Source organism: Lepisosteus platostomus, chromosome 5 (genome assembly GCF_059453375.1).
Source record: "Lepisosteus platostomus isolate fLepPlt1 chromosome 5, fLepPlt1.hap1, whole genome shotgun sequence".
NCBI classification, from domain to species: domain Eukaryota; kingdom Metazoa; phylum Chordata; class Actinopteri; order Semionotiformes; family Lepisosteidae; genus Lepisosteus; species Lepisosteus platostomus.
Window position 1 is genome coordinate 7905057 of NC_142615.1, and position 27871 is coordinate 7932927.

General features: G+C 48.1%; 1 long non-coding RNA gene and 1 other non-coding gene across 2 annotated transcripts; one reads left to right on the forward strand and one right to left on the reverse strand.

Annotated features, from left to right (window-relative positions):
- Window positions 1–19405: 19405 nt before the first annotated feature.
- On the reverse strand, window positions 19406–22336 carry LOC148662972 (uncharacterized). The gene is made up of 2 exons (XR_015937128.1): window positions 22213–22336; window positions 19406–19869 (listed from the first exon to the last, which is right to left on the reverse strand). It is a non-coding gene; the product is annotated as an uncharacterized LOC148662972 (long non-coding RNA).
- Window positions 22337–27305: 4969 nt separating this feature from the next.
- On the forward strand, window positions 27306–27387 carry trnal-uag (transfer RNA leucine (anticodon UAG)). Its single transcript has one exon. It is a non-coding gene; the product is annotated as a tRNA-Leu (tRNA).
- Window positions 27388–27871: the final 484 nt, after the last annotated feature.

Below are 27871 nucleotides of genomic sequence, written 5' to 3' on the forward strand. Positions count from 1 at the left end.
CCCCCTCCGGCCCCTGACCGCCCCGCCCCGCCGCCCCCCCTTCCTCGCCGCCATGCCCCTCGAGCCCCCCCTGCTGCCCGGGGCGGTGCCCCTGCCCCTGCCCCCACCCGTCCTGCCCCCCATCGCCCGCCCGGCCCCGCCAGGCCCCGCCTGGGGCTCCCCGGTGCGGAGGGCAAGGAGAGAGGCGGAGATGTCTGACGAGGCAAGTGGGGGAGAGTCTGTCCGTCTGTCCTTCTGTCCGTTTGTCTGTCCGTCCATCTGTCTGTCTGTCTGTCTGTCTGTCTGTCTGTCCGTCTGTCCATCTGTCCATCTGTCTGTCTGTCTGTCCGTCTGTCTGTCTGTCTGTCCATCTGTCTGTCTGTCCGTCTGTCTGTCTGTCTGTCCATCCGTCTGTCTGTCTGTCTGTCTGTCCTTCTGTCCATCTGTCCTGCTGTCCTTTTCTCTGTCCATCTTTCCTTCTGTCCATCTGTCCCTTTCACTGTCCTTCTGTCTTTCTGTTCTTTTCTCTGTCCATCTGTCCTTCTGACTTTCTGTTCTTTTCTCTGTCCATCTGTCCGTCTGTCTTTCTGTCTGTCTGTCCTTCTATCCTTCTATCTTTCTATCCATCTGTCCTTCTGTCCTTTTCTCTGTCCATCTTTCCTTCTGTCCATCTGTCCCTTTCACTGTCCTTCTGTCTTTCTGTTCTTTTCTCTTTCCATCTGTCCTTCTGACTTTCTGTTCTTTTCTCTGTCCATCTGTCCTTCTGTCTTTCTGTCCGTCTGTCCGTCTATCCTTCTATCTTTCTATCCATCTGTCCTTCTGTCCTTTTCTCTGTCCATCTTTCCTTCTGTCCATCTGTCCCTTTCACTGTCCTTCTGTCTTTCTGTTCTTTTCTCTTTCCATCTGTCCTTCTGACTTTCTGTTCTTTTCTCTGTCCATCTGTCTGTCCGTCCATCTGTCTGTCTGTCCATCTGTCCCTCTGTCCTTCTGTCCTTTTCTCTGTCCATCTTTCCTTCTGTCCATCTGTCCCTTTCACTGTCCTTCTGTCTTTCTGTTCTTTTCTCTGTCCATCTGTCCTTCTGACTTTCTGTTCTTTTCTCTGTCCATCTGTCCTTCAGTCCATCTGTCTTTCTGTCCTTTTCTCTCTTTCTGTCCATCAGTCCATCTGTCCTTTTCTCTGTCTTTTTGTCCGTCTGTACTTCTCTCTTTCTGTCTTTCTGTCCTTCTGTCTGAGTCTCTGTGTTTGTCCCTCTCTCCCTGTCTCTCTCCCTGTGTCTCTCCGTGTGTCTCCCTGCTCTCTGTCTGTCCTGCGTTGTCCCAGCTGGGTCTCCCTCCCTGTGTCTCCCTGCTCTCTGTCTGTCCTGCGTTGTCCCAGCTGGGCCTGTCTCCACGGCTCTCTGCCTTCAGCTCTGTTCGCCGATGTCCCGCCAGCCCGTCTCTCTCTCAGCCTGTCTCTTGACTTGCAGGAGGAAGAGGAGGTGGAGACAGCTCCTCCGACAGGAGAGAGGAAGGAGGTCAGTGCTGGTCCCACCCTGCCCCCTGTCCTGTCTGTGGTGGAGTTTCGCCGTCTTGTCTGTCCCTGGGTCTCAGTGTCTCTCTCTCTTTCAGCCCTGTCTGTCAGTGTCTCTCTCTCGGCCTGCTTTCTGTCTGTCCCTGCCTCTCTGTCTCTCTCTCTTTCAGCCCTGTCTGTCAGTGTCTCTCTCGGCCTGCTGTCTGCCTGTCCCTGCCTCTCTGTCTCTCTCTCTTTCAGCCCTGTCTGTCAGTGTCTCTCTCGGCCTGCTGTCTGCCTGTCCCTGCCTCTCTGTCTCTCTCTCTTTCAGCCCTGTCTGTCAGTGTCTCTCTCCTCCACCTCTCTGTCCTCAGTGTGTCTCTCTCCTCCTCCTCTCTGTCCTGTGGTGTCCAGGCAGTGTGTCTCTCTCCTCCTCCTCCTCTCTGTCCTGTGGTGTCCAGGCAGTGTGTCTCTCTCCTCCTCCTCCTCTCTGTCCTGTGGTGTCCAGTGGGTCGGTATTAGTGGGCTACACCCAGGCTCACTCCCTGCGAGTGTGATCTCAGCAGAGTCTCTGTACTCTTGGGACACTTGACTCACCTGTCTCTGTCTTTCTCTCCCTGTGCTGTCCCTCTCCTGCCCCCTCTCTCCCTCCTCGGACTCCAGCTGGAGGAGGTCCAATCACCACCTCCTGTGAGACAGAAGAAAAAGAAGGTGGGTGATGCTCTGATCCTCTCTTTACTCCTGTCCAGTGTCCAGTGTCTGTATGAACCCTTCTCTCTCTCTCAGTGCAGTGTTCATGTCCTGGAGTGTCCAGTCGGTGTGTCTGTATGAACCCCTCTCTCTCTCAGTGCAGTGTTCATGTCCTGGAGTGTCCAGTCAGTGTGTCTGTATGAACCCCTCTCTCTCTCAGTGCAGTGTTCATGTCCTGGAGTGTCCAGTCAGTGTGTCTGTATGAACCCCTCTCTCTCTCAGTGCAGTGTTCATGTCCTGGAGTGTCCAGTCAGTGTGTCTGTATGAACCCCTCTCTCTCTCTCTCAGTGCAGTGTTCATGTACTGGAGTGTCCAGTCAGTGTGTCTGTATGAACCCCTCTCTCTCTCTCAGTGCAGTGTTCATGTCCTGGAGTGTCCAGTCAGTGTGTGTGTATGAACCCCTCTTTCTCTCAGTGCAGTGTTCATGTCCTGGAGTGTCCAGTCAGTGTGTCTGTGTGAACCCCTCTCTCTCTCTCTCTCTCAGTGCAGTGTTCATGTACTGGAGTGTCCAGTCAGTGTGTGTGTATGAACCCCTCTCTCTCTCAGTGCAGTGTTCATGTACTGGAGTGTCCAGTCAGTGTGTCTGTATGAACCCCTCTCTCTCTCAGTGCAGTGTTCATGTACTGGAGTGTCCAGTCAGTCAGTGTGTCTGTGTGAACCCCTCTCTCTCAGTGCAGTGTTCATGTACTGGAGTGTCCAGTCAGTGTGTCTGTATGAACCCCTCTCTCTCTCAGTGCAGTGTTCATGTACTGGAGTGTCCAGTCAGTGTGTCTGTATGAACCCCTCTCTCTCTCTCTCAGTGCAGTGTTCATGTCCTGGAGTGTCCAGTCAGTGTGTCTGTATGAACCCCTCTCTCTCTCTCAGTGCAGTGTTCATGTACTGGAGTGTCCAGTCAGTGTGTCTGTATGAACCCCTCTCTCTCTCAGTGCAGTGTTCATGTACTGGAGTGTCCAGTCAGTGTGTCTGTGTGAACCCCTCTCTCTCTCTCTGTGCAGTGTTCATGTCCTGGAGTGTCCAGTCAGTGTGTCTGTATGAACCCCTCTCTCTCTCAGTGCAGTGTTCATGTACTGGAGTGTCCAGTCCGACTCTTAACGTGACTCTCCTGTCTCTGCTTCAGAAGCGCTGGTGCGCCCTTCTTAACTCCCTGAGCTGCGTGTCGGTGGAGACAGAAGACCAGCACGAGCCGATGGAGGTGGCGACCGTAGCTCAGGAGAGGAAGAGCGAGGGAGAGGAGGAGCTGGCTGCCGGGAAGGACAAGAGGAGGAAGAGGAGGTGCAGGTGAGCAGACAGGGGGGCGCCGCCTGGTCGTGTCTGTGATTCAAGGAGGAGTCTCCTCTTGCTGTTTGATGTCATGGTGACGTCTGTGTCTGTGTCCCTCACACCTGCAATAACAATATTCTTTCCAGGTTCCTTTCCTGGTTCTGTGCCGGCTAAGATCTGGACTGGACTGGACTGGACTGGACTGGACTGGACTGGAGCTGAGGGACACCAGACGGGACTGGACAGGAGCCTAGGGACACCAGACTGGACTGGACCGGAGCTGAGAGACACCAGACTGGACTGGACTGGAGCTGAGGGACCCCAGACTGTGCTGGACCGAAGCTGAGGGACCCCAGTCTGGACTGAAGCTGAGGGACACCAGACTGTGCTGGACCGAAGCTGAGGGACCCCAGTCTGTGCTGGACCGAAGCTGAGGGACCCCAGACTGTGCTGGACCGAAGCTGAGGGACCCCAGTCTGGACCGAAGCTGAGGGACACCAGACTGTGCTGGACCGAAGCTGAGGGACACCAGACTGTGCTGGACCGAAGCTGAGGGACCCCAGTCTGTGCTGGACCGAAGCTGAGGGACCCCAGACTGGACTGGACTGGAGCTGAGGGACACCAGACTGGACTGGACTGGAGCTAAGGGGCCCCAGACTGGACTGGACTGGAGCTGAGGGGCCCCAGACTGGACTGGACTGGAGCTGAGGGACCCCAGACTGTGCTGGACCGAAGCTGAGGGACCCCAGTCTGTGCTGGACCGAAGCTGAGGGACCCCAGTCTGGACTGAAGCTGAGGGACCCCAGACTGTGCTGGACCGAAGCTGAGGGACCCCAGTCTGTGCTGGACCGAAGCTGAGGGACCCCAGTCTGTGCTGGACCGAAGCTGAGGGACCCCAGTCTGTGCTGGGCCGAAGCTGAGGGACACCAGACTGTGCTGGACTGAAGCTGAGGGACCCCAGACTGGACTGGACTGAAGCTGAGGGACCCCAGTCTGTGCTGGGCCGAAGCTGAGGGACACCAGACTGTGCTGGACCGAAGCTGAGGGACCCCAGACTGTGCTGGACTGAAGCTGAGGGACCCCAGACTGGACTGGACCGAAGCTGAGGGACCCCAGTCTGGACTGCACTGGAGCTGAGGGACACCAGACTGGACTGGAGCTGAGGGGCCCCAGACTGGACTGGACTGGAGCTGAGGGACACCAGACTGGACTGGACTTTTGTAAAGCATCAATAAAATGTTTTTTAAGACATTCAGCCTTTTCATGTTCCTAATATTCTTTCCTTCTTGACAATAAGAACTAAGGTTGCTGCTGGGAGAGGTGTTAGTGGGGCCAGCAGGGGGCGCTCTCACCCTGCGGTCTGTGTGGGTCCTGATGCCCCAGTATAGTGACGGGGGACACTGGACTGTAAACAGGCGCTGTCCTTCGGATGAGACGTCAAACCGAGGTCCTGACTCTCTGTGCTCATTAACAATCCCGGGGTGTCTCTGGAGAAGAGTAGGGGTGTTACCCCAGTGTCCTGGCCTGATTCCCCCCCTGGTCTTTACCCATCATGGCCTCCTTATCACCCCCCTCTCTGAACTGGCTCCATCCCTCTGTTCTCCTCCCCACTGAGAGCTGCTGTGTGCTGAGCGGACTGGAGCATCATCCAGGTGGGGGCTGCACACTGGGGGGGCTGGAGGGGATCCCCCTGACCTGGGAAGAGCTCTGAGTGGAGGGTCCAGACTTATTAATTATTATTATTATTCGTGCTGCACTGGGCTTCAGTCCTGGCAGTGAGAGGGGGACTCTGTGATCAGGACAGATACTTATGACTGTATAATAATACATGATAGAAATGGAAAACAGGGTAGCGCTGTAGTCTCTTCGAAACGTTTTGAACTGTCAGAAGAAGTTTTCAGAACCCGGACTCGTGAAGGTACAGGTCTTCTCCCTTCATCCGGAGTAAGGTGAGAGGCCACCCCCTCGGGGCGCAGTATCCCCGATGCACCACCCAAAACGACACACACTTCTGTGACGATTGGGAGACCCCGGTTCGACCAGCCCCTGCGGTGGAGGAAACAACCCGCTGGAGAGAACACGCAGACTCCACACAGAAGGGTCACCTCGGCATTTATTCCAACAGCAAAACAACACCAGAGAGAAACGGTCTCCGAAAGAGAAGCGTACACCGGGAAAAACACGACGGGGTCATTACAAATGGGAATAGGAGTTCTTTTTTTCTTTTCCGGACGTCAGTTGTATCGTGTCCTGGTGAATTCTCCCGTTTCGAACGGAGTTTAATGTCGCGTTTCTACTTTATTAGAGAGAGGCACTGAACTTTGGGGAACGTGACATCCACCCAGTATTACTGGTAGGTTGATAAATATAAATGTTCTTTTTCCCCCCGTATTATACCTCGTGAAATATAACGATGGCCAACTCCTTAAGTCGAAATTTAAACCCTTATCAGCTACAAGACAGTCCGTCAACATCGCCGCGGCCCGAAGCGCGACCTTCGGTATGACGTTGGCCGAAGGGGGTAGGGTAAGTACGTCACAGCCGGGGGAAGCCCCTATCACGTGAGAGGGGTGCGGCGGGCGACGAGCACCCGGGGGCGAAGAGAAGTTGATTTGCGTGGGGTGTGGAAACACTACACGACCGGGCAAGCGAGCCGTTTTTTTTTGTTTTGTTTTTTCCAGAACATCAGAACAACCGCAGAGATGACCATCGATCCACTCCGGACGTTTCCTTTTTTGTCCTCTTTGGCCTCCAAGATAAAAAAAAAACTGGGATCCATCGTGGCGTTGCCAAATTAAAACGTCAACCACTTTTCGGGCTTTCGTGCTGTCCATGATGAAACCGTCATGGTTGTGTAAGGATACGTTACGTCACAGACCGGCGGCGCTCGGGCGTGAGGAGTGTCGTTACGTTTTTGAAACGGGCATGTCAGACAAGATCTCTGACAAGATCTCCGAAAAACCCAAATCTGTAAGATTCAATTTCAATTCAGGTTTTTTATATAGCACCTTTCACAACAAGAATGCCCCAAGGCTCCGAACAAAGGAGTTGTTCCACACCCCCCCCACCCTCTGTGTACAGTAGAGCCCCCTGTCCTGACTGGAGGAGCTCACCCAGCTGTGTCTGGAGAGAAGCCAGGGTATCGGCTTAAACCACAGGTCTGGGCAGCTTGTTCCCCACCTCCACCACCCTCTGTGTACAGTAGAGCCTCCTGTCCTGACTGGAGGAGCTCACCCAGCTGTGTCTAGAGAGAAGCCAGGGTATCGGCTTCAACCACAGGGCTGGGCGGCTTGTTCCCCACCCCCACCACTCTCTGTGTACAGTAGAGCCTCCTGTCCTGACTGGAGGAGCTCACCCAGCTGTGTCTGGAGAGAAGCCGGGGTATCGGCTTCAACCACAGGTCTGGGCAGCTTGTTCCCCACCCCCACCCCCTTCTGTGTACAGTAGAGCCTCCTGTCCTGACTGGAGGAGCTCACCCAGCTGTGTCTGGAGAGAAGCCAGGGTATCGGCTTCAACTACAGGGCTGGGCAGCTTGTTCCCCACCCCCACCCCCTTCTGTGTACAGAAGAGCCTCCTGTCCTGACTGGAGTGACAGTAGAGACGGGGTTCATGGGTTATCTGGAGGGGGACTTCGCTCCAACAAAACGCCCAGCCCTGCTGCTCCTACCTCGGACGGAAGACACTTTCCCCAGCTGCTTCATCGTCTTCTCCCTGCGGGAGACCGGCCGCCTGCCGGATCGGGGGGCGCTGTCGCTGGGGCGGGCCGCGGCCCCCTACGTCGAGGGGCTCACGGGGGGGGGGGCTCCCTGCTCGTCGTCGGCACCGGCGCCGCGTTCTCTGCCGCCGCCACCACCGCCACCACCGGCGTCGGGCCGCGGGCCTCACCTGGAGGCAACACACCGGCTTCTTTTAACAGATCACCTCGGGAATCGGGAACAACGGAGCTGTGTGCGGCCGTCTGTACGGAGGGGTTCAGCGCGGGGGGGCTCCGGGCTCGGGTCTGGACCCGGGGGGGACTGTCTGTGTGGAGTCTGCATGGTCTCCCTGTGTTCTCCGGGTCCAAAGACAGGCTTTTGGGCTAATTGGCTTCTGGGAAAACTGGACCTGGTGTGTGTGTCCTGTGATGGACTGCTGTCCTATCCAGGGTGTGTGTGTCCTGTGATGGACTGGTGTCCTGTCCAGGGTGTGTGAGTGTGTGTGTGTCCTGTGATGGACTGGTGTCCTGTCCAGGGTGTGTGAGTGAGTGTGGGTGTGTCCTGTGATGGACTGGTGTCCTGTCCAGGATGTGTGAGTGTGTGTGTCTGTGTGTCCTGTGATGGACAGATGGTACTCAGCCTGGACACCCATGAGACACTGGCTTCCTCAGAAGACTCTCACGGAGGGCACACTGTCCCTAACCCGGGTCCAGAAGAAACTACAGTGATCTATAATTCCTGCGCCTCGGAAGGGGTTATGACGTCTATGTCCGGCGCCCGTGCCCGCGGACCGGCGGTTTGGCGTCGCGCTCCGCAGCTCGAGCTTCGGTGCGAGGCAGGGCGGGAGGGAGTCGATGTGGCCTCGGCGCCATCTTTGCTGGTGAGTCAATTGTGACCGTTGCGGTACAATAAACCATCAATAAACCTTTTCCTACTCCGACCAGTATTTCTGTCGCGGCCCACGTCCCCTACAATCGACAAACTATAAAAAAACAGTAGCCCTTCGCAACATTACACGCCATTTTATTTAAACGTCCGTTAGATACGCAGGTGGCTCGATACCTGTCTTAACCTCGCCGGCGTCTTTATACCGGCAAGTGAATTTTATTTGGGGTCCCTCAGAATTGTGACAGAAATGTCAGTGAACCACAATAAAAAACGAAACTTTTTTTTTAAAGTCGGTGAATGGATTTTATGAGTAAGCGTGTAGCAACTAACGTAAGGAAAAAAAGTTGTCTTTCCCTACGAAGACGTTTTGGTACAGGACTTTCTTTAAATATCAGTTGGGCATAGCGTTTTACAAAAAGTTGATGATAATCTTGGAGATAGTTGCAAAGGAAAATTGAGATAACTACCAAAACATTACGTGTGAAACGACAGGACAGAACTTTGAACCCACAAAGAAACAAAGGTATGAAATATTGCCTCGTCATGGGGGGGTTGATAATTGTAATAAGTGTTCCTAATTTTCCTAAAGAAATGTATTTTATGGGAGTCACACGTGAGATTTAGTGTATATACGTTTCATATTGTGCATATATACGGGTTTAAAAAGTGGAATGAGTATGATTATAAACTTGTGTGTCCTATAATCAGATAATTTTTGAACAAGCTTTGATTAGACAGGTGAAAAACAACACCAGATCCTTTTTTTAAATATATTCTCACGTCTGAATATCAGCTTCTCCCCTCTGGCCAACATTTCAGGGCTCCCAGGTGTAGATCCCAAATAGAAACAAATATTCATTTGTTACCCAGTTAAACAGTTAATAGAAGTGAGTGACCAGGGTAAATAAAGGTGGGTCAGTGTAAACTGTTTATTCTGGACCAGACTTCGTCATGTGTGATATGTCATGACTTCTTATATTAAGTTTTATCTTTATATTTAGTTATACATGTGTAATAGATGCGATATGTGTCCATAAAAAGGTTTCTCCAGGGGAAAATCAAGTTGGTTTTAAAACCGTGTTTCCTTTTTAGGGTACGTTTGCATTCCAAGTGTGGGGTTTTTGCCTTTTTATCATATTTCGGATGTGAATCCGTGGTATTTTTGCCGAGACAAGTTGCCTTTCTTATACGCGGAGGGATCTGCTCGTGAGATGTCCGTTCGGTCCATTTCTGAGCTCAGTATAAGGTGTAGAAAGCATGACTGTCATCATAACCCGCCTCTCACCCTGGCCCGAGCCTGAAGCACGCCCCCTAGTGCAGGGTTAGAGGTGTGGAATAATGTTGTGACTATTGCTTCATCAATAACATGCTGATTGCATGTTTCTAGATGGATATAACAGAGATCTCAACTACTGAGGGGCTTTATTAATAATTGCTTACACTTATATAGCGCTTTTCTGGACACTCCACTCAAAGCGCTGCACAGGGAATGGGGAATCCCACTACCACCACCAATGTACAGCCCCCACCTGGATGATGCGACGGCAGCCATAGTGCGCCAGAACGCTCCCCACACAGCAGCTCTCAGTGGGGAGAAGAGCAGAGGGATGAAGCCAGTTCGGAGAGGGGGGTTATTAGGAGGCCATGATTGGTAAGGGCCAATGGGAAATTTGTCCAGGACGCCTGGGTTACACCCCTACTCTTTTCGAGAGACGCCCTGGGATTTTTAATGACCACAGAGAGTCAGGACCTCGGTTTTACGTCTCATCCGAAGGATGGCGCCTGTTTACAGTATGGTGTCCCCTGCCACTATACTGGGGTATCAGACCGCAGGGTGAGCGCCCCCCTGCTGTCCCACTAACACCTCTTCCACCTCTTATTAGCCAATGAAAAATGGTAGCTTCCTCAGAGACACCGCAGGAAGACAGGAGTTTGTGATGAAAGTTCGAGAGGGATGGCCACACCGTAGTTCGGTCAGACTCGGCTGTCGATATTTTAGCAATCACTCCTGACTCCTCTCCTGAAACACTGTTAATACTGCACGTGATCCCCCTCTCTCCCTCGCGTCCCTCTCCCACCCCGTCTCCACCTGTGTAGCTGCCCCCCCTGGTCACTCCTCCTCGCTGCGCAGGGGAGGTCCCAGCCTCCTCGTCCTCTGGCCAGGAGCCCTCAGCCAAGCGGGTTCAGCCAGATCATCACTCCATGATCCTTTCAGTATGCTAAATTCCTGGTGTTGTTTTTTTTCTCCCCAGAAAACTGACTGTCCGCCCCACCTCTGCGCTAAGTGGACGATGAAGTCAGGTTCCAGTGTGCCTGGTGTTTACAGGTAATACTTCAGACTGGTCGGCCTCACCTCAGGGTGTCTGGGCGTTTGATATTATACAGTTGCAATGCTGAGGCCTGTGACTGTGATGCTGTAAGGCTACAGGAGTCTCTCTGGAGATCCTGAGTGATTTCCGGCGTTCGTGCGGAAACACAGCCCCACCCTCCCGCAGTGTCCAGTCAGCAGAATTGCCTGGAGACGTGGCCTAGCCAATGGGCGACCCCGCCAGCGAGAGACTAGCTGAGGCAGGATGTTCTGTACGGTTCAGTTAATTAGATGCGCACAGATGTTGAGCTCATCGTCCTTTTAATTGTGCCATCTATGCTAACTGTAGCAGAGATCGAACTATCAAGGTGACAGATCAATAATTTTAAATTAAATAGATGCATGATATTGCTAGCGCTGATGCAAGAGGCAAGTCAGAGGAACTGAACAAAGAATGGATAGGAGTCGCAGTGAGTGAGAGAGGAATGAGCTAAATTATTTAAGAGGATTAAAACACTGAAGAACAGGAGACACAGTGAGAGAGAGGAGATCACAGGAAATACCTCAGTAACAAACATACTTACACACAGGACAGGAGACACAGTGAGAGAGAGAGGAGATCACAGAGAATCCCTCAGTAACAAACACACAGGACAGGAGACACAGCGAGAGAGAGGAGATCACAGAGAATCCCTCAGTAACAAACCCACAGGACAGGAGACACAGCGAGAGAGAAGAGATCACAGAGAATCCCTCAGTAACAAACCCACAGGACAGGAGACACAGCGAGAGAGAGGAAATCACAGGAAATACCTCAGTTTTAAGTGCAGACAACCGGACAGGAGACAGAGTGAGGAAGAGTAAATGAAACACAGTAGGATTGATAGGAGACGGGTTATGAAGAGATGGGACACACAGAGATGGAGAGAAGGGAGGCGACAGTTGAACTCGCTGGCTGAGTTAATTGACGCTGCTGTTTCTTTGGCAGATGAAGTCGGGGTCCAGAGTTTCGCTGACGTGGCAGAACCGTCCCAGCTCGGTCTCCTCCCATTCCTGCAGGTCAGTGCCCCTTCAGTCAGACCCTGTGTTCGGGGAGACACACGGGGAAGTTGCACACTGTGACAAAAGGCTCCAGAGACATCGCCGAACCACAGAATAGCTCCAGAGCATTTGTGCACCTTTTGGAATTCTTCACGTATAGTGAAAGGTGAAAATAAAACCAAGAATGGGTGACGCGTCTTTACACAGAGGCGGGTGGGGAACAAGCTGCCCAGCCTTGTTGTTGATGCCGATACCCTGGCTTCTCTGCAGATACAGGAGGATGAAATCATGGGTCCAATTAATCACTAACTACCAGACAGGCTTGAAAAACCGAATGGCGTTCTCTCGTTTTTAACCTTTCTTCAGTTCTTAGAAAACCTGCACGCAGAAAAAAAATAATTTGCATTTTTTTACAACTTCCAACGGTCAGGTCTGTGGGTATTTAAATCTGACTAGAATGTGTATTGCTCAAAATCTTTTGTTCACTATCAGTGTTGTTGTTTTAAGTGTCATTCTCATTACTCCTGTGGGTTTTATACTGTGGTAAAGAGTTAAAAAAGTCCTCATTTTGTGCTGCTCTCGGTTTGTTGACGGTGGCGTACTCCACATCACTGTTGTTGATGTCTGTAGAGAACAGGATACAGGTCAATACTTATGTTAACTTATACTATACAGGATAAGACTTACATTAACACCATACTGAACAACAGGGCTCACTGTTCACACTCGTATTGACACTGTACAGACAACAGGACTCACTGTTCACAGGCGTATTGACACTGTACAGACGACAGGACTCACTGTTCACGCTTGTATTCACGCTGTACACAACAGCAGGACTCACTATTATTACAAATGTTCACACTTGTGTTAAAACTGGACAGAGCAGCAAGAAGATATCGTGATGTTTTATTTCTGCTAGTTTAATAGATAGAAGTAAAAGATCCTCACTTTGTGCGGCTCGGGGTTTGTTGACTGTGGAGTATTCAACAGCAGTATCTGTCTGTTTTAATTCTGCAAAGAATAAAACACGTGTTCTCACCCGTTAACACTGTGCAGAGCAAGAAGGAATTCAATGAGTTAACACTGTACAGAACCGGACTCACTGTTCACACTCGTATTGACACTGTACAGAACCGGACTCACTGTTCACACTCGTATTGACACTGTACTGAACAACAGGACTCACTGTTCACACTCATATTGATACTTTTTTGATCAACAGGACTCACCGTTCACACTCGTATTGACACTTTGCTGAACAACAGGACTCATTGTTCACACTCGTATTGACACTGTACAGATAAGAGGACTCACCGTTCACACTTCTATTGATACTTTATTGATCAACAGGACTCACTGTTCACACTCGTGTCGACACTGTTCGCATTCGTATTGACACTGTACTGACCAACAGGACTCACTGTTCACTCTCGTATTGACACTGTACTGAACAACAGGACTCGTGTCGACACCGTTCACACTCGAAACGACGCTGCTCACACTCGTGTCGACACTTGACACTCGTATCCAGTAATGATTGCCCAACCCACCACTTAGCAGAGCTCCCGGTGGTGGGGCTGTGGTCCAGGGGCTCTGCCCCGACTTCACCTCGCACTGACCTAGCAAGCCCGCGCACCACAGGCGTCTCGCCGCCCCCCGCCGCTGCCGTTTGAGCCCTGCGAGCCCTTACATGCGAGAAGGCAAAACCTACTTCCGCCCGCGGGCCCGGGATCCTGGATCACGGAGTAATGGCATTCCTGCCGTGCTGCGGTTCCTGAAAGAGAGAGATAACGGTCAGGGAATCGTCGCTGAAGACGCGCGGCAGGTAGAGATAACGGTCAGGGAGGGGGCCGTGTCGGCCACCCGCAGGCCGCAGAGGCAGCAGGTTCGGGATCGTTCCACGCGGCCGAGAGAGAGGGGAAAGAGACGCGACATTTCGACTGTGGTCTTTTCCGGCTTCATGCGCCCGAAGGAGGCTCCGTGGCCGAAATGCCGCGTCTCTTTTCCTGTCCTTCCAGCGCAGGGATAAACCTTGACCTGCTCTGCTGCGGGTGAAGACAATTCGGCGTCGCTGGGTTTTTTAAAAAAACCCGCAGAGCCACTTCATACTTCTGACGACGATGGAATGGGAATATTTACAAGTCCTGTTCTAAGAGGTCTTCGGATCTCACCGTTACCGGCTGGGAGTGGGGTTTGCGCCAGGCAGTAGTCGGAGTCCGTTTTCTCCAGGCGTTCTGAAACAACCCAAAACACAGGGTGAGAGACCGCAGTTGTGAAATGAGTTGAAAGCCGATCGTGGGCCGCCCGTTTGCTAACTGAACCAGGCTTGCTCAGGCCGGATCCATTAAAACCCACAAACTTCATGAATACAGGCGACCAGCTTTGACTTTGCTGGACCTTTTATTGACTATCATATCGGACTGCTCCAGTGAGAACTCCGCATTACAGATCTCTCAAGGTCAAACTCACAGAAGAGCCACAGACAGACAGAGACCGGATCAGAGACACAGGGGAGAGTCAGGACGGTGAAGGAGTCCTCATGGAGGAGATCAGATACAGATGCAGCCATTCAAAATGCGCGGTAAAAACCCGCGGTACAGTAACCTACCCACAAGCCACCGCGGGGCACCGGAGGGCACCGCAGGGCAAGTGATTGGCTGGCCAAAATGACCGACAGGGGCACTCGTGGTGCATTGGTTGGTAGTGCAAAGATTTAATCATTTAATGTCTTTACTGTGCACATTTTAATCCGCTTAGTTTTGAATATTTATATGGATTTTACCACTAAAGGGAAATTTTAGTAGCTGAGCATAAAAAGAAGAGGAGCATAACGCATCTGAAGGTCATAAACGATATTAATTTAGGAACATAAACATTACTGTATGTATGTAAACTGTACTGTGTATGGCTGGTCTTGGTAGTTTAAAGAAAAAATACACACCAGTCTTCCATTTCTCCCTAAACATTTTAAGCATGAAAGTTTTATGAAACGGTACCCAAATATGCGATTGCTGTATAGAATGAATTTTAATTTAAAAAAATTATTTAACACGAACATTAAGCTGTTTACATCTTCCGCCTGAGAACAGTCACCCGTTGCTACCCAACGCAGAAACACAGCCACTAACTAGCAGAGAGAGGACATTAGCTACCCAATATGATAAAGAAATAAATGATTATTTTGTTTATTTCTTTTGCACATTTATTTGAACATTTCCATTGATTGTACAAGCGCTTGGAAACTGTCCAATCCCTAGTTCATCAAGCATTTACCGGTCTGGCGCCGGTCTGTGTCTTCCAGGATATAATGCCAGCGAACTCTTGTTTTTATGTCCACTATAACAGACAATCTCCTTTGCTTTTAACCGAGTGTTTAATAATTTCCTAAAATGAAAATGATTTACTTTATTCCCCTCACGGGATCAATAAAAGTATCTATCATCTGTCTAAACTATGGGACAGAATTCTGGGGTCTCCCCATACCAGAGATTATGGTAGGGCTTCAGAATGGTGATTGGCTGACACCATCTGACACCCCTCTGATTGGAGAAAAAAGACGTGCTGGTTTGCTATACATACTGTACCAGGAAGAAGATTTCTTTCTATTCAAAACGTGTATTTTAAAAGTTTAAGAAGTTAAAACCTTACAGCGTACACAGATTTCTAAACTGATCAGGATCGTTATCTTTGTCTTATGCATAATAATGTTCACCGCTCTGTCCAGCAAATTAATCATAAACTTTATTTTATATAGCGTTTTAAACGAATAAGTAATTAGATTGCTCATAAACCTAATCACTTGCTTTTTCTTTTTATTTAGGCTCAGATTTCAACTATAGATCATATTATTAATAACCATAATAACAACCAACCAACAAAAACAACCATATAAACATAATACCAACCAAAAACATAGATAACAACCACAATACAAAATCAAATATATTGTCATGGAAATTTAACTATCAAGGAAGCCACAAGAGAGAGTTCTCACCTGAGTAAGGTCTTTATTTCAATATTGCAATATTGGGAGCCCTGCTGCCACTTCGCAAAGTGCATCAGAGATTCATTCAGGCTAGCTGAACTGTGTGTTGGATGCACATGAATATATTCATTATATGCCAGCGCACCTCACCGTGCCAGGCCACCACTGCATCACACAGCTGCCAGGGCACCTCACTGTGCCAGGCCACCACTGCATCATACAGCTGCCAGGGCACCTCACCGTGTCAGGCCACCACTGTGTCACACATATTTCAGCGCCATATATTTCATGGATATTATGGAATATAATGGATGGATATCTTGGTTATCTTTCTAGTTCACAGGTTTGCATGCATAATTTAATTTTGAAAGCCACTGAGACATCAGGTACTACTGTTGTATTTATGAAAAAGAAACAAAACAAAAAACATACTAACAACTGTGCCATCCTACTCCTTAGTTAATACATTTTATTATTCATAAACAGTTAACATTGTTAGCAAAATATTTTGAATTATATTTAACCCTATTTTTTCTTTAGTTTTGTATTTAACTTATTATATGATAGTCAGACTTAATGTATATTTGAACAATGAAAATATATTTTTACAAGATTTTACATTAAGCACTTAAAATTAATATGGTTAATAATAGTAAACTGTAACATGCTGTAACAAGATCGGTTAAACTGCGAAGAAAATGCTTTCAGAGAAAATGTTTCAGGTGTGAAGAACATAGATCTCCAATGCAATTTCAACCAAACCTGTTCCCACACACCCTGCCCCCACTACCATTAGAATATACACAAACATTTTAGCGTTTCATTCTGAGCAGAAGACCCTCACACCTAAAGAGTGCTGGCTGTGACGAATTAAACCGGTTTTACAGGTTTCAATCACAGACCATGTGACATGGGACTCGGTAAACTACAGTAACACCGTATTTGATAACGCTATAAAAACGCTATAAAATAATGTGACTTAGCACAGAACAAGTTTACAGCACAGTACAAAAATAAATGCTGACCATGACTTTAGAAGCATAAATTGCCTTACACTCAATTTAAACACAAGCTGTCTTTAGCCCTCTAAGCTGGTTCATACAGAAATGTAGAGATCCAGGCTCAGAACACACAGCTTCATTAGCGAATACATATGCAGGACAACTAGAGAAGATGTTTTACAGAGGATGGATTTTTAGAAACATCCCATCAGACATCCCATCATATTCACAACGTGAAATCTAGAAAATAATATTACGTAACCAAAATCCGCAATATGGAAACATAACCTGTGTAATTGTTGATAGATGATGTACTCGTAACATTTTTTCAAGACAAACTACAACATTTAAAAAATGACTTGTATGTACTTGATATCTCTAATCAATCCACGGGTCCCAGCACAAAACGAAACGAAAACGCATATCGTTTCGCGGTTCTTATTAGTTGCTCAAAAGTAATTTGACCGTATGAAATGCATAATATAAACCTTGAAACATATACGTGAGCAGTACTTAAGCACTGTAGTATCGGTGTTAAGACATACCTCTCAAATACTGTAAATCAAGTTAAAAATATCTCAAGACCGATTCTGCTCATAATGAAACCATGTTTCGTGTATGTTTTCTTTAAAGTACCGAGACCAGCCATATACTGTATGTTTATGTTCCAAAATTAATACCGTTTATGGCCTTCACACGCGTTACAGTATGCTCCTATTTTTTTATGCTCAGCTACTAAGATTTCCCTTCAGTGGTAAAATTAGATATGAATATTCAATACTTAAACGGGCACAGTTAAGACATTAAATATACATATACATACTGTATACAGTACAGTTTGCATACGGTAATATGTTTATGTTATGCGATTAAAAAATAAATAAATAAAAATGAAAAGTCCAGCACCAGCTGGATTCAAACACACAACCTGCCAGTTGGTAGTCACGCACATAGACCAGTAGGCTACAAGACAGCTCGCATGAACAGGCAGGGGAAACAGCCCTACACAGCCCTGCCGCAGTACACGGATATAATCATACCGTTATTAAATTCTTGAGATACGCGATTCCATATTATATTCCCTTTTAATCAAATTCTAAAAGTATGCTTGTTGACTCCGGTATCACGTTAGTTAAAGACTTCGAAGCTTACAATGTTTAGGGAGAAATGGATTACTGGTGTGTATTTTTTTCTTTAAAGTGCCGATTCCTGGAACACCCCTCTGAAGTGGTTCCATAAGAAAAGAAAGCGTTGATAAATACAAGTGTCTTTTAATACACTCTTTGCTGTGCTCTTGAGGATCCTTGTGATATTTTAAGCTCTAGTTGAATGATAGGTGTCGCATTTTAAATCATTTTCGTAGTTAGAAATTATGAAACGCCCTGTTAAAAGCAAGGAAGGTTTTATGCCCGTTGAAGTAAAACAAAATGCCTGACAAAGTATGGCTTGGACAGATTCCAAGTGCTTGTACAAATGTGCTAAAGAAATTATACTTTGAGTATACAGCTTGTCCAAAGTCATCCATTATTAATACTATTAGTAATATCTTCAGTAAAGGCTTTGATGCATAAATATTTCTGATAAAGGTAGGTTGTGTACTTTTGTCCAACTGAGCAATCTAGCTTTCATAAAATATACCAACATTTTAATGACTGATGATTAACATGCTGTAATACACAGTTCAAAATTAAAGGCTCAAATGCTGTACATGAGAGGTTAAGCTCCCCCTGGCGGTTTTACAAGGCGACGCCGGGTAGTTAGTCACGTGACACACTTGAACCGCGTGATACCCCGGTGGGCGTGTCGCGGTATGCCGCGAAATACCTCACCCATTTTGAATGGCTGCATCTATACACCGATACCTAGTGTTCTCGGTGCACTCCCAGTGTTCAGAGGATACCCAGTGTTCCCAGTGCACACCCAGTGTTCAGAGGATACCCAGTGTTCCCAGTGCACACCCAGTGTTCAGAGGATACCCAGTGTTCCCAGTGCACACCTAGTGTTCAGAGGATACCCAGTGTTCCCAGTGCACACCCAGTGTTCAGAGGATACCCAGTGTTCCCAGTTCACACCCAGTGTTCAGAGGATACCCAGTGTTCCCAGTTCACACCCAGTGTTCAGAGGATACCCAGTGTTCCCAGTGCACACCCAGTGTTCCCAGTGCACACCCAGTGTTCAGAGGATACCCAGTGTTCCCAGTGCACACCTAGTGTTCAGAGGATACCCAGTGTTCTCAGTGCACACCCAGTGTTCAGAGGATACCCAGTGTTCCCAGTGCACGCCTAGTGTTCAGTGGATACCCAGTGTTCCCAGTGCACGCCTAGTGTTCAGAGGATACCCAGTGTTCCCAGTGCACGCCTAGTGTTCAGAGGATACCCAGTGTTCCCAGTGCACGCCCAGTGTTCAGAGGATACCCAGTGTTCCCAGTGCACGCCCAGTGTTCAGAGGATACCCAGTGTTCCCAGTGCACGCCCAGTGTTCAGAGGATACCCAGTGTTCCCAGTGTTTGAGTTCTGCTTCTCCGGTGTTTCCTCTAAAGCAGCTTTCCTCCCCCGGAAATGCAGTCGGCCTTTCTTACCCAGAGGGGAAAGCAGTCCTTCTCTGATCTAGGGTGTTTTTTTTTGTCTGTCTTCTATATCTGTTACCTTGTTTAACAATCGCTAGCTACCGTCATTAACCATTTTTAATAAAGGTCGTACTTTTGGGTCATTGCAGTTTGCACAGGCCTGCTTCCTGTCGAAGAGGATATCTTGAGCAAGAGTTTGACCTGCCCAGTGTAGACTTCAGAAACCCTTAATAGGTCTCCACCAACATATCCTGCGTTTTTCTGAAGGAAATACAAATGTAATGTAATATGAGCGTTATGTAACACAAGCATGATGTAGTATTGTGAGTATCACTTAGGGATAATTGTGTCTGGGCTCTGCCCACGACATCAGGGAACAACAAAGGTATCCTTTCTGTCCCCTTTAACCAATGTGCAAACAACGTATCTTTTATTCCTCATTTATGTAGAGGCTGGAGACCCTTAATGAAGTTATATACTTTTTCACCTGAACAATCAGTGCAACATGCATCACAATCTGAAAGAGAAACAGAGTTTGATGACGCCCTGCACAGCCATCCTGTCTACTTCAGCCCCCGCTGTCCCCTTTAAACAGCATATAATTTATTTTTAATTCATATAGAGGTCGGAGACCCTTAATGAAGTTATATACTTTCTCACCTGAACAATTAGCGCTGCTTTTATTAAAGTCTGAAAGAGAAACAGAGTTTGATTAGGTACAGCAAAGCCATCCTGGCCCAGTGTTCCCTAGTGCCTAGTGTTCAGTGGATACCCAGTGTTCCCAGTGCACGCCCAGTGTTCAGAGGATACCCAGTGTTCCCAGTGCACACCCTTGAAGTGGTGTTCCAGCCATACTCACTGTGACTTGTGGGAGCAGGAGTGGTGGTGCTGGATGTTGTTAAGTCTGGGAATGAATGAAAGACGTTAGTTCAGCACCAGCTCCAGAAACCAGTGGGAGAGCTGACTTTGGTTTTGCAGGGAGAGCTTTTAAAAAATCATTTGACAGCCCAGACTGATTAATTGATCATTGACTAACTCAACTAACTTGTTCATTAACTAACTCGATTTTTGACTGATCTAATTGCTTGCTGGGTTGTCAGAGGGTTGGCTGATCTGACAGATCGATTCACTGATTTATCCCAGGCAGTTCCTGGTCCAGTCAGTCCGGGGGTCTGTGACTCTGATCCAGTCAGTCCATGGGGTCTGTGTCCCCGGTCCAGTCAGTCCATGGGGTCTGTGTCCCCGGTCCAGTCAGTCCATGGGGTCTGTGTCCCCGGTCCAGTCAGTCCAGAGGTCTGTGTCCCCGGTCCAGTCAGTCCAGAGGTCTGTGTCCCCGGTCCAGTTCTGGACACTCCACTCAGAGCTCTTCCCAGGTCAGGGGGATCCCCTCCAGACCCCCCAGTGTGCAGCCCCACCTGGATGATGCTCCAGTCCGCTCAGCACACAGCAGCTCTCAGTGGGGAGGAGAGCAGAGGGATGGAGCCAGTTCAGAGAGGGGGGGTGATTAGGAGGCCATCATGGGACAAGACCAGGGGGGGAATCAGGCCAGGACACTGGGGTAACACCCCTACTCTTCTCCAGAAACACCCCGGGATTGTAAATGAGCACAGAGAGTCAGGACCTCGGTTTGACGTCTCATCCGAAGGACGGCGCCTTCAGTCCAGTGTCCCCCGTCACTATACTGGGGCATCAGGACCCACACAGACCACAGGGTGAGCGCCCCCTGCTGGCCCCACTCACACCTCTCCCAGCAGCAACCTCAGTTTTTCCCAGGAGTCTCCCCTCCAGGTACTGACCAGGCTCCCACCTGCTGGGCTCCAGTGGGGAGGGGGCTGCCAGCTGGGAGCTGCAGGGTGAGATGGCTGCTGGGCAAACGATGGCTAAAGAGCTTCCTAGGACACCCTGGACTTCGTGGTCGACTTCCTTCTCTTCAGACGGAGGTGGCTTGAAATCTGTCTCGTTTCAAGGAGTATTGGACACGATGCCCCCCCTGCTATATCCCCGCCAACTGGTGGCACGCCGACGACGAGGGCTCTCGGCCTCAATCCATCAACCACAAACTCTCCGGGATGAAAGAGAAGGACAGACTCTGTTCGTTGTTCCGGGGGGGGAGGGAAAAAAACAAAAGCTAAACAGATTTTTTTTAAAAATTTTTTATTGATGCTTAACAAAAGAACAAAAATTACAATACAGATTAATGTCAAGGGTTTATTTAGTGACCCCCCCCCCATCTTACGATCATCACAGGACCTTAAAATAATACTTAATAATACAAGGTCATGCAGACGGTCTGAGGACTCAGGTGGAGATAATGTGAAAGTTTTCCACAGTCCAGTCTGGGGCCCCACAGCTTCAGTCCAGACTGGGGTCTGGGGTCCCTCAGTTTCAGTCCAGACTGGGGTCCCTCAGTTTCAGTCCAGTCCGGTCTGGGGCCCCGCAGCTTCAGTCCAGTCTGGGGCCCCTCAGCTTCAGTCCAGTCCAGAATGTGGCCCCTCAGCTTCAGTCCAGTCCAGACTGGGGTCCCTCAGCTTCGGTCCAGCACAGACTGGGGTCCCTCAGCTCCGGTCCAGTCCAGTCTGGGGTCCCTCAGCTCCGGTCCAGTCCAGTCTGGGGTCCCGCAGCTCCAGTCCAGTCCAGTCTGGGGCCCCTCAGCTCCGGTCCAGTCCAGTCTGGGGCCCCTCAGCTCCAGTGCAGTCCAGTCTGGGGCCCCTCAGCTCCAGTGCAGTCCAGTCTGGGGCCCCTCAGCTCCAGTGCAGTCCAGTCTGGGGCCCCTCAGCTCCAGTCCAGTCCAGTCTGGTGTCCCTCAGCTCCAGTGCAGTCCAGTCTGGGGCCCCTCAGCTCCAGTCCAGTCCAGTCTGGTGTCCCTCAGCTCCAGTGCATCCCAGTCTAGGGTCCCTCAGCTTCGGTCCAGCACAGTCTGGGGTCCCTCAGCTTCGGTCCAGCACAGTTTGGAGTCCCTCAGCTCCGGTCCAGCGCAGTCTGGTGTCCCTCAGCTCCGGTCCAGTCTAGTCCAGTCCAGATCTTAGCTGGACTGTCCAGTCCAGTCGTCTGGTGTCCCTCAGCTCCGAACCAGTCCAATCCAGTCCAGATCTTAGCAGGCACAGAACCAGGAAAGGAACCTGGAAAGAATATTGTTATTGCAGGTGTGAGGGACACAGACACAGACGTCACCATGACATCAAACAGCAAGAGGAGACTCCTCCTTGAATCACAGACACGACCGGGCGGCGCCTCCCTGTCTGCTCACCTGCACCTCCTCTTCTTCTTCTTGTCCTTCCCGGCAGCCTGGTCCTCCTCTCCCTCGCTCTTCCTCTCCTGACCCACGGTCTCCGCCACCTCCATCGGCTCATCCTGATCATCTGTCTCCACCGACACGCAGCTCAGGGAGTTTAAAAAGACCCACCAGCGCTTCTGAAGCAGAGACAGGAGAGTCACGTTAAGAGTCGGACTGGACACTCCAGTACATGAACACTGCACTGAGAGAGAGACGGGTTCATACACACACACTGACTGGACACTCCAGTACATGAACACTGCACTGAGAGAGAGAGAGGGGTTCATACAGACACACTGACTGGACACTCCAGTACATGAACACTGCACTGAGAGAGAGGGGTACATACAGACACACTGACTGGACACTGGACAGGAGTAAAAAGAGGATCAGAGCATTACCCACCTTCTTTTTCTTCTGTCTCACAGGAGGTGGTGATTGGACCTCCTCCAGCTGGAGTCCGAGGAGGGAGAGAGGGGGCAGGAGAGGGACAGCACAGGGAGAGAAAGAGAGAGACAGCTGAGTAAAGTGTCCCAAGAGCACAGAGACTCTGCTGAGATCACACTCGCAGTGAGTGACCTGGGTGTAGCCCACTAATACTGACCCACTGGACACCACAGGACAGAGAGGAGGAGGAGGAGAGAGACACACTGCCTGGACACCACAGGACAGAGAGGAGGAGGAGAGAGACACACTGACTGGACACCACAGGACAGAGAGAGACAGAAAGGAAGGAGAGAGAGAGACAAAGATGATAATAATAATAATAATAATAATAAACTTTATTTTATATAGCGCCTTTAAAGGTGGCTTCTCAAAGCGCTTTACAGGATGACAATAACAATAAATAAGAAGACTACAACAATAAATAAGAAAATTTCACAAGACAGGACACAATTATAATTACAACAATACAACAATAACAATAGAGGAGACCGTGGAAGATGGTATTAAGAAGAGCAGAGGGGTGAAGAATGGAAGCAGTTAAGTAAAGGCTTTTCTGAAAAGGAGGGTTTTGAGTCTGGATTTGAAGGAGTTTAGAGAAGGTGACTCTCTAATATCCTTGGGCAAGGAGTTCCAGAGCTTGGGGGCATAGCAGGAGAAGGCCCTGTCGCCCATACAATGTAGACGGGCTTGGGGGACAGTAAGGAGGGCAGAATTTGAAGAGTGGAGGTTGCGAGGTGGGGAGTAGGGCGATAAAAGTTCAGACAGGTATTGAGGTGCCAAGCCATGTAAAGCCTTGTAGGTGAGCATGAGGATTTTAAAGTCTACGCGGAATTTGACCGGAAGCCAGTGCAAGGACTCCAGGATAGGAGTAATGTGAACACTTGCACTAGATCTGGTCAGGATTCTGGCTGCTGAATTTTGGACATACTGCAGCTTGTTCAGAGTAGATTTAGATACCCCAGGGAGCAGAGCATTGCAGTAGTCAATTCGAGAGAATACAAATATGTTGATCAGCTTTTCAGCCACAGTTAATGATAGCATAGGGCGTAGTCTTGCGATATTTCTAAGGTGAAAAAAAGATGTTTTGACAGTATGCTGTACATGTGGGTCGAATGTTAAGCCAGAATCGAATATAACCCCAAGGTTTTTCAATTTTGATTGGAGCTCAAGTACAGAGCCATCTACAGACAGGGTTACAGGACTGGCTTTACGAAGTTGATGGGGGGTACCAATAAGCATGACTTCAGTCTTGTCACAGTTAAGATGAAGGAAGTTTTGAGTCATCCAAATTTTTATGTCAGAGATGAATTTAGATAGAATAGAGACAGCCACGTCAGTGTCGGGTTTGGTATGGATGTATATTTGAGTATCGTCAGCGTAAAAATGAAAGCTGAGGCCATGTGATCTTAAAAGCTGACCAAGTGGGAACATGTAAATGCTGAAGAGCAAGGGGCCCAGTATTGAGCCCTGGGGGACACCAGACTTGACAAGAACGATTTCAGACCTGTACCCATTGAGAGAGACAAAGTGACAGCGATCAGTGAGGTAAGACTTAAACCATTTGAGGGCAGTGTCAGAGACTCCAAACACAGTCTCAAGACGAGAAAGCAAGGTGTTATGGTCAACAGTGTCAAAGGCAGCACTGAGATCAAGAAGGATGAGTATGGAAAGAGAACCAGAATCAGAAGCTATTAGGAGATCGTTGGTGACTTTGACTAGGGCGGTTTCTGTGCTGTGAAGTTGACGGAAGCCAGATTGGAGGGGTTCGAAGTTGAGGCCCAGGATCCAAATCTTCAGTTCTGATTTTTTAAAGTGATATCTTTCCTTCCTGTCGTGGAAGTCACACGATGTGAGCAATTGTTTTTTTTACGTTGCGATCCAAAGAGCCTCAGACGCACAGTCTAACAGTAACCAAACCAGAATGCATTCTGCTGGGAGCCGGGCTGAGCTCATTCTCACTCCCTGTGCGGAAAACAGAATTATTTCTTCCCCGAACATCGTCTACAGATCACTTGTGCGCTTTTAACCTTCTCGCAGCTACGGGCGAGACTGACGCTCATGATATGAAGGCACCCGCTGGAACACATTCTCTAACTCTCACAATCGCGACAGACTTCGCTTTTTAAAAAAAAAGTAGATATAGCCCTGAAAAAAGCATTAGCTTTATCAGTTTTTACATTAATCTATTTTGAATCAAAGTTTGATTTTTTTATTGCATTTTACATTATAATAATAATAATTATCATCATCATCATTATTGCTTACACTTATATAGCGCTGTTCTGGATACTCCACTCAATGCGCTTTACAGGTAATGGGGACTCCCCTCCACCACCACCATTCTCCTGAATGAGCACAGAGATTCAGGACCTCGGTTTTACGTCTCAGCTGAAGGACGGCACCTGATTACAGTTTAGTGTCCCCGTCATTGTACTGGGGTATCAGGACCCGCATGGACTGCAGGGTGAGCGCCCAGCGACAGAAACCAGACGTGTGTCGGGCTCGGCTGTGAGCAGGACAGTGACGTCACGGGGACAAAGTAGAGGAAATCAAAACGGTTCTATAAAAGACCTGTGTCAGCTGTTGGTTTGCAGTCTGGACTCTAAATCCTCCGATCCGATTTTAAATCTCTCTAATACCTGAGCGGCTTCTTCCGAGTATTTATTCGTATACTTATCAGTAGTATGAAGGATGTGACAAATTTATGATTTCTTGGAACAAAATGGTTTTTATTTGCATTCGAAATGAAGCGGAATTTTAGCGCGACATACAAACCCTTTGTCTTTTTTAGATAGTAATTTTTAAACAGACATAAATGTAGAAAACGTGTTTTATTTTAGCACTACAATAGCAGGGTCAGTGGCGTAATGAATAACGTGTCAGGACTTCCATCAGAAAATTATACTGTAGGTTGGACTGCCGTCTGGCTTGTTTCGTTTGTACCACTTACATTCTTTTATATAAATGAACTCCACCTGAAAGCTATAGAACACACTTTAGGTAAGTTGTCTGCAGCCTCATGCGAATTTCGACAACTTACCCAAAACACTGTACTGTCTGGAGTTCAGCTCCAGCTCTGAACTCAATTGCAATGAAAAACCATGCATAACAAAACTGGAGAACAGCTGAACTTGTGCTCAGTTCGGTGATGAGGGTTCAGAACTGTCCTTGTTGTAATTAGCACGAACTGCACAGGCTCTGAATCAGACCATGTCAATTAGTCTGATCAGTGTAGGACACGTTAATGTAGAATTATTAATAGGTTTATTAGTTAGTTAGTTCAGGTTTACCCACCTGAACTAATGTAGAATTATTACTTGGTCTGTCTCTTGTTTGTATATAAATGAATGTCTCTGACAACTTAATGTTAGTTTTACGATGTAGGTCAGGTGTTGACATATGCACGAGTATACGAAATGTCTCACTCCTGATTCAACTTATGTTCTATAGGAGATTGGCGATTCCTCCTGTTTCTCGTACAACCATATCAGAACAGAAGACCGTGTCACCCAGCTGTGATTCAAGATCGACTCGCATCTTTATCCCTTTTTTGTTCGTGATCATTATTTTCTTTAGTTATGATCAATATTGAACTTTTTCGAAATGAAATGACAATAATCAAACATGCAGGCAGATTTTTTAAAAGTATTCAGAATTGACAGGGTGCCCCTTTGGAACAGTCGTCAGAAAATGTGAGAAAATGAAAGTTATGTAAGCTCTGACACAAAGCATTGAAGATTGGAATCTGAGTGTAAAAAAGCTACCCGTCTCCCAATGATAGGCAGGGATACACACCATGACTCGAATAGACTCAGCGAACTTTAACACCTATGATATTACAAGTGCTTTGCACGTGTCGAATTTCAAGAAGGAACTACTACAACAGTTGTGGACATAATTCATTACCACCGGCAAAGTCCAATACCGGCAGCTTCTGAGAAAATAATGTTCACTCATGGAATTTGGTCTTTGAACGGCTGGCGGGAAAATTCATTTATACTCCTGTTGCACCCTCAGCTGAAACATGTTAAAATAACAACGCAGATTTGTTGGAGAACCTGACAAGAATTATTGGGTTAGCACTGTATGTATTCTGGTATATTTACTTTAATTTTAATATAAATGTAAACATGCATGCTGTATAATCTATTGTAATTTTAAAATATGTTAGCTGAGGATGCGAGGGGGGCTATTATACCTTGTGAAACACGCAAGGAACTGTAAAAAAGGCTGGTATTTGAAAAAAATTGGCGATCACAAGAAAACCACAATTTATGTGGTATTATCAGCAATATCCTTCAAAATCTATGTTCAAATGAAGGATTTAAAGAAACTATGAAAAAAGCAACAGTAATAGCAGAGGATTTTGATTTTTGCTCTTCAAGTCAGTAGATCGATGTAGAGTTGCACCCCTACAAACAGCACAAAGGATGAAACCCACCTCTTTCGTTATTGCTATGTTTGTGCCGGTGAAAGTAGCATTTGTGCTATTGAAAGCATCTCGGAAGATGAAGGTGCAGTCACTTCCACATGTCATGATATCATTAGATCCGACGACAAGAGCTGAAGCCCCCGGCATTTTCCAAGCCACGAATGTGAGGAAGATAGGCAGGGAGGAAGGTAGCGTGGCCGAGCGGTCTAAGGCGCTGGATTTAGGCTCCAGTCTCTCTGGGGGCGTGGGTTCGAATCCCACCGCTGCCAAATGTTAGTGTTTTAAGACCTGCAATACGATCAGTAAAACCACTTTTTGTTAGGCAGCGGGAGGTGTTTAGAGATAGACTTTCTAAAAGACAGGCTTAACATCAAGGCAGAAAAAATATTTTGTTTTCTCAACAAAAATTATTTTTGGCACGTTCAGCTTTATGTAGGGAACAACATCTGCCGAGATCACTTTTGAGGCAGTGCACATGATAGTGTACCAGCAAGTAAATTTAATATTGGCTGTGGTGGTGAGCTGCTTTTGTCTGTGAAACTTTTAATTCTTCACGCCGAATCGTTGGCAGGGGTAATAGCTTATCTTTGAACAGAGCGCTCCATCAGAAATACTTTGTTCGTGCTCAAAAGAGATCAGAGGATTAACTTCATGAATTCACATAGCATACCTTACAGGAAAGATTTAAAAGGGGAATTGATTGTGCTACCTGATGTTGTTCCTGTGGTTTCTTTGGATACAAAGGTGAATGTT